This window comes from Haliotis asinina, chromosome 6, assembly GCF_037392515.1.
Source record: "Haliotis asinina isolate JCU_RB_2024 chromosome 6, JCU_Hal_asi_v2, whole genome shotgun sequence".
NCBI classification, from domain to species: domain Eukaryota; kingdom Metazoa; phylum Mollusca; class Gastropoda; order Lepetellida; family Haliotidae; genus Haliotis; species Haliotis asinina.
Window position 1 is genome coordinate 55737356 of NC_090285.1, and position 15466 is coordinate 55752821.

At 36.5% G+C, this 15466-nt stretch overlaps 1 protein-coding gene across 1 annotated transcript in view; it reads right to left on the bottom strand.

Moving 5' to 3' along the window:
* Positions 1-15201, bottom strand: part of LOC137286542 (excitatory amino acid transporter-like) — an 83203-nt gene extending 68002 nt beyond the window's left edge. The window contains exon 1 of the mRNA XM_067818464.1: positions 15126-15201. The gene's annotated coding sequence lies outside the window, so the exon portion shown is untranslated. The remainder of the gene's footprint in view (positions 1-15125) is intronic.
* Between the last annotated feature and the right edge of the window lie 265 nt (positions 15202-15466).

The following is a 15466-nucleotide window of genomic DNA, read 5'->3' on the forward strand; positions in this document are numbered from 1 at the left end:
CATGATCAAGTTAATACTAATGCACTGTCATGAATACTAACGCATAATACTATTGTGTATAATCTGGTTGGGTCTGTTATTGTCAGTTGATTGTAAACATGTCCAGAGAGCTGTGACAAGGTTGCTGATTGACCTTTCCGTGTCGAGAATTCGTCAGCTATGTCCAAAGGTGGAAGCATGCTTTGCACTAACGCAAATTTACAAGAAGACAAGTCATCAATATCCCCGCAACGGCAAAATACTCTTCATGAATGTCTACTTATTATTATTACGGTACGTCAATGTTTTGGTGTACATATGGCAGACTGGAAGGAGAGTTTTGTAAGTTTTTAAAGTTCTGCTCTGGATAAGAATACAACCAACAAATTCAGTTGAGGTCAAACTTGTTGCTATGGAAATGCAAAAAAGAAATATTTTATTCAGAAAACCAAACCTACCAAAAGGCACCACTATACCACCTATGCCAAGTTTGGTGATGATATAATGAACGGTTTAAAAGTTCTGCTCTGGAAAAGAGCGCAATTACCATCACTCATCAGAAGATCCCCTTGTCCCCACATATTTGAATGAACAAATTATCTGACAGTTACTTGATGTTTTTTTTTTCACTAAGTCTGAATCATTTCCATAGAAATAATTAAAAATATAAATACCAAATATCTGAAAATAACACAAAGCACCACTTCAAGATCTGCCTCATATATTTATCAAGTTCTGTTGAAAGATATCAAATGGTTTTTGAGTTGTGCCCAGGAACCAAAGCCCATCCCTCCCTTTTGAGACTAAGTCTGAAAACCCATACAAATCCAGAAAAATATAAGTGCCAAAACATCTGCAAATAGCAAAAGGCACCACTTTGGGGTTTGTCTCACATATCTGCCAAGTTTTGCTGAAAGATATTGGTGAGGCTGAGCAGTGCTATGTGTACATGTGCGTGTATGTGTGGTCAGTGTATTACGTCATCACTGTTTGCTGACCTGTCAAGTGTCATCCTGTAAGTTTCAGCTATCATCAACTTCAAAGGACACACATAAGTGAAGACGTGTGAGCTTGTTTTAAAAAACAGCTGTTGTATCGTTAAGATAGTGTGTTAAAATAAGCATCAAAGTATCATCCAATAACAAATTAGTGACCAGTTTCAGTGAAATATAACACATTTTTTGCAGTATTCTAGCCTCGAGAATTAACCTATCATCATTAGAATAGCTGATATCAATTATTTATCATGAGAATATGTGATAGACATGTCTTCAGTATGGCACAATGCAAAATGCAGGTCAGGTTTTCTAAGAAAGACAATGTCAAATTCCCGAGTGAAGTGTTGGATGCCAACCCGTTCAAAGATAAGGTGAAATGGCAAACAACAACTTGACAAGTACACGGCCAAACTTCAAAGTCGATGCTAGGCCAGTTCGGGAGAGGACGCAGGTGATGATAGACCAGTTCAAACAGAAAACTGTAGAGGATTTGAGAAGGTAATAAATAGTATTTAAGACTGAATCATCTTCTGCATTTAAACTTTAGCCTATATATATTATAGGTTATAAAATTAGAATCAAGATGTAGATCAGTTAAAATCAGAGGCTAATATAACAAAAAACTGCCCAAACCTACTTATATTAATATCATTTATTAAAAATCAATGCAAAACAATTTGAAAATGATAAAAAAAGAATGATTGCAAAAAGAGTAGGTCTGTTCAGAAACGTGCATAATGTAGCATGTTTACACATGGACATTCATAATAAATATCTACATTAAATTTGAAATTGATAATCAGTTTTAGTAGGAAATCTTAGAAAAATCCTTTTCATTATATATTTAAGTTGTTTTCCAGCTTTGGCAACACAGAGGAATATTATGAAAAGATTGCCCTCTTGAATAAATAACAGGATAAGTCCAAGAAAATTGTGATTGAGAACAAGTCATCACAAGATGATATATCCCCCCCACCCCCAACATATCTGAAAGGACAAATCGTCTGCTGAGACTTACTTGATGTTTTTTTACAATGAGTACTAATTGTTTCCATATAATTGCCATATATCTATAAACAACAAAAGGCACCACTTCAAGATTTGTTGAAAGATATCAAATGGTTTTTGAGCTGCACCCTGGTAATGAAGCTTCCCTTTTGAAACTAAATCCAAATCATTTCCATGGAAATTTGGAAAAATATAAATTTGTGAAAAGCAAAAGGCACCACTTTGGGGTAGCTCACATATCTGCCAAGCTTTGCAGAAAGATATTAAGAAGTTTTCAAGTTGGGCTCTGGAGCCTATCTCTCACTTTACAGACTAAGTACAAATATGCTAAGTCATAGTTCAGCAGTAAGCACAACTAGACTAGCACTTAGTCAGTATGTAATACTGAGAGTAACAAATAAACTCATTTAAACTGAAAAAGATCCCCAGTGAGATGGAAGATTCAGAACCTGAGGAAATCTAGACTTGCTTCATTTAGGGCTTTAGCATTGCAGGGTGGGCTAGGCAGTGATAAAAATAATGTAGTTCAGGGACTGTCAGCTTCAGTTTTATAAGAAAACAAACAATGTGCACAACAAAACCTGCTCCCTTGTTCCTTTTAGTGTAATGCCTACTGACTTCATGAGTCATGTCTGATTTACTCCAGATGCATTGACAGTGTCAGCATGTACATGAACGAAGTTCAGTAGTGGTGAGTAAACATGTAATAGTTAATGTGCATCTTCATGTTGGGGGCAGGCATGTCACCGGAAAAGTCTGTCAGTTAGCTTTGAATGAGGAAGGTAGGTCAAGATATTTTTCTGTTTGTTCTCTACCTTTGCTTAATCATTGGTAAATACTACATTTGGCCTCTTAGAAAATAAATATACAATACAGTTTGTTCTTTCCCCATGTATAGTGTAATAAAGTACACTTTTGTGTTGACCTATTATCACAGTGGTTCCAGTAATTAATGACATTAATTTGGGTGAAGCGCTTCATTTAGTATCAGCTGATCAGGGAGCGCACTGTCTTGCATGCAAGAGTCGATAGGCTCTCTTGCGTATGTTACATCTCAGACTGACCATAGTTAAATTATGAGGACACTTGTGAACTGTATTTCATCACTATATCACCATATTGTTATACCACTATGTAAAACAAGTGGTCAACAGGAGTAGCAACATTCTGTCCCTATAACTGAATGATAATGATAAATATAACAAGAAGAAAGAGACAAGTTTTCAGATCAGATCTGAACTTTGTTGTGGTCACAGGCATCCTGAATGATAGTGGAAGATGGCTCCAAAGATGTGGAGCTGTGCTGGAGAACGCTATCACCCATTATTGTTTGACCGACTGGAGAGAAAAGAAGGAACTGTTTATCAGAGCGAAGACATCGCCTTGGTTTGTGGAGAGTGGCAAGGTCCTTGACATAAGAACTGGAATTGTCATAAAGATATAGTTAAGGGTAAGGAAGAGAATCTTGAAGCTGATGCATCCTTTGATGGGAAGCCAGCGGAAAGATTTGAGAACTGTGAATCATTGTAATACAAAATTTCTGGAGTGAGTGAGTGAGTGTTCGCTACAAATGGTATAGTGACATTGAAAATGTTGATGGCAGAATAAGGCATGACTATGGTCAGACTGTTTACTTTGTCTGGACTCCCACAGTGATGTTTAGACTGGAAGTAAAACTGGCAGGTAACAAAACATATCGTGACATGATCTCAAATCACAAGTTTCCCCAGTGGACATCAGGAATAAATTATGCATTGTCAGTCAAGATATTTCAGTTCATGACTGTGTTGATGATCTGACAAGATCATCCTTGGAAAATAATATCCAGTTTGTTCAGCTTGACTTGATCAAGTGAATACACTGGGTCTATTATTGTGAAGGCTTGCACTTTTGTCAGTTGACTAACATGTCCAAACAGCTGAGACAAGGCTGCCATTTGTCATTTCAGTGTCAAGAAATTGTCAGCAATGTCGTAACTTTCTTCAAGAAAGTAGCTACAGATGCTTGAACGTTCTGTTGTATGCATGCCTGCTTCGCACGAAAGTAACACATATAGCATATAATCAGCAATTATTGGCAAATGTTCATTAACAGGCTTCATGAAAATACCTGCTAATTCATGTTTCTGAGTGAGTGAGTGAGTGAGTGGAAGTTATTTTGATGCTGCTTTAGCAACATTCCAGCAACATCACAGCAGGGGACACTAGAAATGGGCTTCATACACTGTACCTGTGTGGGGAATCAAACCCGGGTCTTCGGCGCGTTGAGCGACCATTTTAACCACTAGGCTACCCCCCGCCCCGATGTCTGTGTTGAAACCTTGCATTATTGCCCCCACACAACATGGCGATGCGTCTCTGTGGTGTGACCCCCACATCTGCTGTCGTTGATGCAATGATGGCTCATCATGCTTGTCTGGAGTGATGTACTGCTTTAAGCCTGTCACATCCTGTTAAGCGTGATATTTTCTCATAAACCACAAGGTACAGAAAAAACACAGAGACAAACTTTGTGTAGACCATCCTACTGACATTTTAAGTGACACCTGATTTTTACAATGGTCTCGATGGATAACTAACATGAAGTATTTGTACACAATATGACTTCATCATTTCAACTTTCATCAAGCAGGCAGTTTTTAGAAGATGTTTATTGAGTAGAAATACTTTTTGATAGGAGCTTAGTAAATATTTAAATGTCAAAACTAAGGACATGGAACATTCACAATATTGTGAATATTTATCACCTATGGCAAAACAATTATCCTGTTATTGATGGATTACAGACTTTTAATTGAGTTTTATTTCACTGCCATGGTAGTCATTTTGAAAATGTGATCAGTCACTCTTGACTGAATTCAGATTTGTGGAAACAATCAGAGTACCAAGAATTCAGTAAGAATCAGACAACTAATGTTCATACGTAGTTTTCAAAAGATTACAGCATTAAAGGAGATGGTAGAAATTTCAGAAAGTCTTGTAGACAAACACAATTTTGACACACCAATGTTGACCTAATACTCATCAACATTTTTTACTTATACCATATTTTCCAATGGTTTCTTAATGTGCCTTTGCATGTGTTTGTGATCAAAGCAACCAGCGCTGTAGGACATACATGACAGCATCGCTATCTGGTACTGGTCCATAACCAGATGCTCATGGTCAGAATCATACAACTGACTGCCTAGTCTAACAGTCCCTGAAACACATTATTTTCCCTGCAGTGCTAAGGCTCTTAATAATGCAAGTCACACTAAGATTTGCGATAGCTACAGACTGTTGTAACATACTGTGAAAGCATGTGAAAGAAACTATTGCAACAGTCTTTTCCCCTTTGAATTGTTTCATCAATTTCATTTCCCCAACAAAAGAATAGTTTATATGAAACAAACTAGTTGAAGCAGTTTGATAACTGACAACAAACTTGAATGTCAGACTGATTAAACACAACCTCAATGAAGCTGCAAGTCTGCAACCAAACATCCTGTATTTGACACTGCACATATATAAATAAAAGTCATTTAACTATCAATAGTTATACATGCTATTGATGCATCGACAGTTTTTCGTTTCTTCCATCGATTAATTCCTATCAGAGATGCAACAATTGCAATTCATTGATAGTCTGACGCATTGTCACAACCCTAGCAAATGTATGCTATAGGTCCTGTCGGTGGGGTTAAGCACCGCCTATGGTAAATACACTTAACACTGTGACATCACCATGGAAACAGATACTGTGAAAAAAATCCTGCACAGTGAGCAATATCAGTGAAAAGATCGTACATGCTGCAAGCGAAGTCACTTTAAAATATTCCCTGCACATTTAATCACAGTTGAAGTGTTGATGTTTCAGATTTTAAGAGGCTTTAAAAGCAGGTGTGGGTGTTATTTGAAAGATTAATGAATGTCTGCATCTAAAACACAGAAATTTCAAGCACTTTGTCCAATGAAAAAGTCTTTCATGTTAACTTTAACATGCTGCAAAAACTAATGCTTCAAGCACTGCCCAATAAAACAATGGATTTACAGTGTTTGTGGAAGGAGAAAATGATTTGCGATCCCTTTGACTCCTGTCTTCATGTCCGAACCATAACGCTTAAATTTGAAAAATTTTCTTGCACATAACATTTTATCATCATTTTAAGGTCAAATTAGTTAAGAGAACTTTTTTCCTTGGTTGTTCTCTTGGGGAAAATGCATTTTTAGTTTACCTGTTCTTTCACAAACCATCGGTCCACATATCCTCAAGTCATCAGCATCACTTTGAAGAAGAAACATGTTTTAAAGATTCATAAACAATATGGGGAGGTGTGGTGACAACAAACGCGTGAAAATCTCACGACTGCGAATAACTATTTAAGGTATGAATTCAAGATGTATATTGTTGTACATGTTTCAGAGTTTTGCCTGTCATCTCGTGAGGTCACTATTTATAAACCTTGGGAATTCCGAGTAACAGTTTCAGTAACATATCATATTTATCTCAATAATACTAACTATCAGTCCTCTAAATGGCTACCATATAATTTACGTATAACCAGTGATTGAAACCAGTGTCAAACTCTGACATTGGCAAGTTTTTTCTGTTTGGAAGCCGTGCACTTGGTAGTTTCAATTATCAAATGCAGGCAAGTCATTGAGGATAATATGTCATTTATTGCATAAGAGGCTAAAATGAGTGCATATGCCCCAATATATATGATGCAGGCCAAAATAATGTTGAAAAAGTGTGACACTATCCATTTGAAATGTCACTATGTTAATGGTAGATTGGAATACTGGTACCTATTTTGGTCAAAATTGCTTCCATGGAAAAAAAGAGCTGAAATAACAGACACCACACACAGACCCATTATTGAACCTTCCTCTGACAAATATTACTTGACTGATTCTTTCCCAGAGTAAATGAAACAAGTGTGAGTGGGTGAATATTCCTATTCACTGGATCAAATATTTTGCATCAACGCTACAATGTTCCACAAAGTTGAAATTTTCATTGTATCAGTGACAGAAAATAACACTGTAAGCCAGGGTCTGAAGAAACATACAAATGTACTGTAGAAACTAGATGCAGAAAAAAACAAAATACTGCAACCAGAGAGCCACAAAAATACCAAGTGCAGTGCATCAAGAGTAGACAAATAAATGTGTCTGTTATTTCATCAATCAATCATGACCATTGTCCACATGATCACTGATTCATTTCAGATTCTGAAGTGATTATGTGTGGATACAGTTCTTAACACTGTTACAATACTTTACAGGAGCTTTGTATTACCAGCAAGTAGGGCTGGACAGGTAGAAACTTTCTACCCGTGTATCCACCCCTATTACCCTACCCTACCAACATACCCATATGTTAATTCCCAACATCAAATTTGTAAAAAAAATGGCAATATATTCTTCAGGTCAAAGTCTAAAATGTTGATATTTTTCAATATCTTAACCATGTATAATACTGAAAAGAGGTAACTGTAAATTATGTCTAAAGACAACCTTTCAGTCATAAAAGAAAAACACATTACATTGTTTAATCTATTAGTCACGTGACCATGATGGGTTTGGGTATCGAGACGAGTACCCAGGTCCAATTTTTACCCATCTGTCCCGAGTATCTGGGTTACCAGCTTCAGCTCTACCAGCAAAGACCTATAAAGTTTACAGAAACGGTTTTCTGGACCCCAACTTCTGCAAGTTGAGGTAAAACCCAGTTAAGGTAAAACCCAGTTAGGGTAAAACCTAGTTAAGGTAAAACCCAGTTAAGCTAAAACCCTGGCATGCTGCAACAATACACAGTAACGTTTCGAAAGTACTTCCGTGTAGTTTTCCCACAACACTTCTATCCACAATTGGCCTATCTGTAATATATTCTTACCACATCTTGACACGGCTGATAATTACATGAAGTGCTGATTTCCATTTAAATACAGCTAATTAAGTGATCAGATTCTCTGAGCATTCTGCCTGTACTTTGGAAATGGCATTCAAGATGGTGAACTCTTTCGACTATCAGAATTGTCTTCTTTTCCAATTCAAAGATGAGGCTTAAGTTTAAAACCTTTGGTCACGATCCACAAAGTGTTTCAGAGCTGGGACATGTGTTAGTCTATGGTAACAACTGACAGTGTGTTACGGCAGTTTGTACCATTATGAATGCTTTATGGATTTACACCCAGGAACAGATGTTATTGTTAATTGTAAATAATGATCTCAAAATGGTTACTTCTTTGATTGATATTCTACAATAATTCTTCATTCAACAAGTTTCCTGTTCAAGGAAATAAAAAATAACAATATGTGATTCTGTCACAATGAAACATAACAAAGACCTTATTCACAATGTTTGCTGGGTACCATTAAAAACCTTAATGCTAAGATGTACCTATGTCCCAAATTTAAACAATGCCTTTGATTCAGCCATTCCTGAAGGATACAAGCCTGGACAGAGAGTGGTGGTGCTTCAGACAATAGAAGTAGAAGGAAAGAAGCAAAAAAAACCATGTCCATAAGAAACATCTGCTGAAAACAACACTAACAAAACGAGAAGTATGCTGCGGACTTAAGTTGTAGTAGTTACCTGATAACACTATTTTATTCTGCTGGCTACTTTATTCTACGTTCCGAAAAGTCTCCACTATACCCTGGATGCACCTACGGCTCAGCCTGAAATTTATTACCTCCCTTTGCTGACTCTGCTTTCTCACAGTAGCCAATCAGAGTGGTCGCCGTTATAACCGAATTTGCCAGTGTCAACAAAGGTAGCAGTTGCAACTGTGAAGGTTTGCTCGCCGTGCGACTCACAATTTGGGAAAATCATACATGCAACTTTATAGGTCCGAAACCTTTTTTAAAACATATGCAAGAAATCCATCTAATACTTTCAGAGAACCTACGCATGGTTTGTTTGCCAAGTTTAATCAGTTAGAGGATTTAAAAAGCGAAAGTGAGTTGTGATTGGTTCGCTCAAATTCCCAGCGATGACACCTGATTGGATAAAAAGCCAGCCAAGGGAGGTAATAAATTTATCGGGCTGAGCCGTAGATGCATCCAGGGTATAGTGGAGACTTTTCAGAGCGTAGACCCTGGAGATATCGAGGATGTGCGGTATCCTGTTGGCTAGTTCCCTAAAAAAAACACCACAGTATCCTGAAGACGTTCCCTGACAACCCATGCAGTATCCTGTTGACAGGCTGCTTGACAATCCCTAGATTATCCTGTTGATGCTTCCTTGCAGCCCATGCAATTTCAAGTAGGCTATTCCCTGAAAATGCCTAGAGTATTCTGTTGACATTCCCTGACAACCCTGTAGCATCCTGTTGGCTCGTTCACTGACAACCCTCAGAGTATCCTCTTGTGTTCACTGACAACCCATACAATAACCTGCTGACTGGTTGCTTGAAAACCCACACAGTATCCTCTTGACATTCCCTGACAACCTACGCAGTATCCTCTTGACATTCCCAGAGAACCCACGCAGTAACCTGTTGCAGCAGTGGCATCATCAAAGATGATTGTTTGACGAGATGAATGCAAATTTTACAAAGAAATCATTTAATGTAGTATAATGTTGATTTATTTTAGCATACCTAATGCTACAGATGAGTAATGTTATACGATACTTGCATGACTACACTATGAACACTGACAATGATGGACGGTCAAGCTAGATGCACATGCAAATTTATAAACTATACTTATGGTATGATATGTCAAGCAAATATCTTTGATATAAAGAGAAAACAGCATTACATTTAGATCATACGGAAATTTAAATTACTGAAATATTTTCATAATTTGCTGATCAAGTGTATTTATTACACAGACCAGGTTCACATTTCAACTGGTTTTTGTACTGAAATAGATACATGTAACCTAATTAATGATGATATGCCATTGGTTTAGAAAAGTACAAAATCAGAATATATTTCAAAAATTTCAAAAATTACTAAGGCCACGTTGAAGAATTTTTTTCTCTGTTCATGTCACTACACTGACAAACTTTCAGTGCACACCACTCTAACAAACACTGATTGCACTACACTGACAATGCAGAATGTATAGAGAACATTGAATGTACACCACACTAACAAACATTGAATGTATAGAGAACATTGAATGCACACGACACTAACAAAAATTGAGTGTATAGAGAACATTGAATGTACACCACACTAACAAATATTGATTGTATAGAGAACATTGAATGTACACCACACTAACAAACATTGAATGCACTTCACTGACAATGCTGCAAGTACAGAGAACATCGAATCTACACTAACAAACACTAAATGCATGACACTGAATACTGATGGGAATTGGAAACCAAATCCACCATTGGTTATTGGAGGACTTGTGATGAATGATTATCGATTATATTTGAAATACATTTTTCAATCTAATCACCAATTTTACAGGTTTTTACTGAGTTTTTTTTATATTAATGTTTTTTCATAACTAATACAATGAAATGTATGCATGCAAGAAAGACAATGGAATTGTAATTAGCAATGAAAGTGCAGTAATTTTGCTTTCTACAAACAAACTATTCTGTGACAATAATATTTATCATAGTGATGAATATTATAAGTTATCACATTGTGTCAAGGGAAATACAGGGTTTTATCAGTCTCGAGTAAGGTTTTGTTCCCCGACCTGGAGGTGAGGCGAACACAACCTTACGAGGGACTGATAAAACCCCATATTTCCCGAAACACGATGTGATAACGCATTTATCTAGCTGAATGTGTTCACTAAATGAAAACGAAACAACACGCATCGAATCGACTTGCTGCCATGTTGACACCAGCTGATCGCTTGATCTCAAAGCACCGCACGTTACTAAAGGCTTGCTGATGCACGCTTTTCTCATTTCTCGCGTCGTCACCGAGGCGTAGCGGGATGATATGACTTTCACAGCGGGATTATTAAAGTCGTATACTCCCGCTGGCGGATCGTTATGGATGTACATGGTATTTTATCAGTCACGTGGGCCAATCAAAACTCGACATTCTTACATGAGGCTAGATAAAAAACTTTGAAAACAATGTGCATAGTTTTACAGTGTTAAGTGGATGTTTGTGAATATTCGGCAAATTTAATGGTTAGTTTACTTCACTCAAGTGTGTTATACTAAAACAACATATTTAAGATAAATTGAAAAGATGTTTTTTTATCATCAATAATTATTTGTAATCCTTCTTTCGATCAATTTTCGATTATTTTCAATCAAGGGGATACTTCCAACACTGACAATGCTGAATGTACAGAGAGCATTGAATGTACACCATATTAACAAACATTCAATGCACCACACTGACAACGCTGAACGTACTGAGATGATTAAATGGACACGGTCCACAGTGACAATGCTGAATATACACAAAACACTGTATGGACACTGTCAACACTGACTAAACCCTGTCACAGTCAGCTGTGTCTGTCTGCAGCAGTAAGCACAGTGGGACTAAGAAGAACTCCCACTGTATCACCAGGACATCAATTACAATCAGCATCCTGTTCCCTCCTATAAATAATGACCTTATTAACTCTGATCATTACCCCAACATGGGGGTAAGCAAGGGGGCATCAGCCTCTGTACACCTCAATGCATCACAAGCCCATGTGTAACAATCATCCAATTATCAGCCGCGTCACACATTCAAGCTGTGATCTGCGACACCGATTAACTGTGATTAGATTGGAGCTAAGTGAGAGGAATTATAGTGCACCTTTTTCACTTACACCAGCTTACCAGTGATAGCTGGTGTGACTGGGTGTTCTAAAGATGGGAATTTAAGTGGTGATTATACAATGACTCCTATCTGAGAGGTTCATGACTGAGTAATATCTGCAGCTTTAAATAATTTAACGGCCAAGACCAATGTAATTCAGTGAATGAGTGAGTGCTGTCATGCCACTATTAGCAGTATTCTATTCAGCAAAAACATGGTGCGGGACTCTAGAAATTGGCTTCAGACATTGTACCCACAAGGCAACTTTTTTACTCCAGTCCAGATCAGAATAAATAAATAAATAAATAAATAAATAAATAAATAAATAAATAAATAAATAAATAAATAAATAAATAAATAAATAAATAAATAAATAAATAAATAAATAAATCTTCAGCATCAGAGGATAAGCAAAAGCAATTAAGAAACAGTGTGGATTAACTCATCACTCTGAAATACTCAATTCATGTGATGACAGTCAGCAACCATATAAATCTGGACCCATGACTGATGTCACGAGCATCAATCAATGCACCTGGGACACAATGACATGCATCAGCCAAGATAGCCAGCCAGCCCATGTGATCCCCTTATTCCCTTCACACAAACAATTCTAACTCAAATTATCAAGGTTTAAAACTTTTAAAAGCTTTAAGATGGCTTTACATAGAAGAATCAGCAGACATCTTATTGTTAGCTATCTGAAGGTAGTTGACCTGTACCATAAATCGTACCTATGTAATGTGAATAACAAATTGCCTGCTTTTGAGTTTTGTGCTATGACAGTTTCTGCTTTTAAATAATATTGTGATTATTAGATATGTTTTCCAAATAAAACTCATTTATATTTTGAACTGAAAAATCCTCCTTTGTGCAGGAAATCAGACTTGATCTCATCACTACATGCATGGAGTAATGTAGATGTGACATGAAGCTATTCAACTCAAATAAAAATAGATTCTTAAAAAAAAAGTATTCACACCATAACAGGATTTCGTGTACACTATCCTGTCTGAAGGAACAGTTCAGCTTCATTTGCCCTGAGCCCATAAACTAACCCACAAACTATGCTATCATCCAAAATAGGATTTAATGTCATGGACACTGCAATTCCAAATCCCCACACCCATTTACAGATCTGAGATTGAGTGTATAAATAAATAGTTCCATGAAGTGTAAAATAATTCCAACAATTTGATTTGTTCAGTTTTTTTTTATTTTCCATTAAATGAATCATGGTGGGTATTATTTTTATAATTTTAGTTCTACTGCCAGGGCACTGTGAAAATATTTCATTTATGCCACATCAATACTTACTGTTCCATGGAACACAAATCAAAAACTATTTCCATCACTGAAAACCCACACAAGCTGCTTATATGAATTCCAGAAACAATTCCACTGCTCACAGATTTAAAGGTATATCTAAAATTTCCTATTCAAATGATCCGCCATTTTGTACTTCAGATAATGAAAATTCATATTTTCTATAACACATTCCATGTACATTATCAAAGAAAGACCTCCATTAACTAAAGACACTGTTGAGTCTAAGGGTGCATAAATTTTTTAAAATGTTTCTCTGGTGCATTTTTTTAAAAGTGATGAGGGCGGTAGGACTTTTCTTTAAATTTTGATAGAAAAAAAAGGTGATGCAGGAGGAAGATATTTATTATTTTCTCCCTCTCAATATACTACCCATTGTGTTATAATTTTTGACATTTATTATTTTTTTCCTCTCAGAATTACAGCTTGGGAAGTTTAGCACATGTTAATGAGTTGTAGATTCAGTCACACTCATTCTTACCGACGCTCATTCTTGTCCGCTGTAGTGGACAAATGGATGATCTGGACGTGGCTAAGTCAAAATTATTTTTTCACATGGCAATAAAAAAATGTCCAGCCCACAAACAAAAGTGACATGCAAATGTCCGAGATACATTTCACCTTTTTCACTTAGCCTAATGGTATATTACCTGGACTAAGGTAAAAGCACTGTGTCACTGCATCCTCTTGGTACATGTAATGTATGAGACATGTAAGTAATTGATAAAACTAAATATAGTCCCACCTACATACAGCTGTTCTACTGTCCTTGAATAAGAGATTAGACAATGTCATTTCACTAGAGTTTCAACTGGTGCCATTAGAGCTGCATCATCAAGTCTGCAGCCAATTTCAGGAATCATGGTAACAAATCCAAAAAGGTAATAACAAAGTTACCAAATTGTATATATTACAGTTACAAGCTATAATATGTACCTCTATTTGTAACTATCAGTTTAGTTGGCCTTTAGATAAGATAAGATAAGATAAGATAAGAAGAAAAAAAGAAAAGATAAGATATTTATTGCGTATCATTTCAACAAAAAACAGTAGCAATATTGTATAAAGTACAAATATGAGTGTTACAGTAGTTACAGACATATAGAAATACAGATACATAAATGGTATACATTACAACAGTTTATCATATGCAGTATATATATGAATGATCTTCAGCCTGGTTTTCCATAAATACATTGAATACTGTTCAAATGCTTTCTAATATAACAAAGAAAATACAAATTGTATAAAAAACAGTCCAATTTGGAACAAATTATTTCATTTATTAAAAATGATTTAAACTACATGTATAGCAATACCTAATAGTGTGTCCTTAGAGTAACCTCTACATTTAGCATTAACATGCTATCTGGTCCTCTTGGAAGGTTTCAGAAAAGAAGCATTTCAAAGTCTCCAAAACGAATAATTCCAGGAGAGTCCTACTTTGTGTCCAGTTCACAGAGGTATTCTTTGAAAACAATTTACCAAATACAAACATAAAAGAATCCACTTGCCAAATTGGCATAAACTGGCAAAATATATAAATATCTGTGTGCAGAGACTTCTACACTTCAACTATACGAACTTCAACTGACAGCTGCGAATATTTACTGATACGACCACATGCTAAGACAATCTAAGAAAAACACAAACAAGAAACAGAGTGACATGTGAAATCTAATATCACTCTTTTGCAGGCATGCAGTCTGGGTTATCAAATTTCGTCTAGTGTTCTAACCACATGCTTTGCTTGGGCGTTTTAAATTTAAATGCATTTTTCTTTTCATTTAATTGAAAACAAAACGATTTGGTTTTATTATTTAAAACATATAAAATCACACGCTGCAGTCACGGCAGAGCAACAATGCAATTCACGTAAGTGCAGTTTGTGTGTGTGTGTGTGTGCATACGGGAAATAAATAGTTCTTTTAGAGCTCTTTCCCGCCACTACTTTTGTCAATATTTAGATGTCTGTAAGTGTAAACACTAACATCGTAATACAGATATGACAGTGGCATCAATGCATAATCCATACATATTGTCAACGTCAATGTTGATGTATTCTACGTACTTACCCTTCGTGTCAACTCCGCACAGTGAAGTCTAGGCCGACAAACAAGTACGTTATTTTACACACTGCGGGAAAAATTGCCCCTGTCAATGAAGTCCACGTGACCAAATCTAACCAATGGCGCGAGGCGAGAGTTTTGACGGGCATTATTTGTGTTATAGCCTGTTCTAGGTTGAAGTGCACGGAGTTGGAGTTGAAATCTTGACGGTGAGAACTAGACCGTGGCGTCCAGATGTGACCCACATTTACCAGTGTGGACAGTGTGACCTTGAACGTCACAAACACAACCAGCATTTACAGAAGGAGGTGTTAGGATTTAGATTCCATCTCCGGAAAAGTTTAATT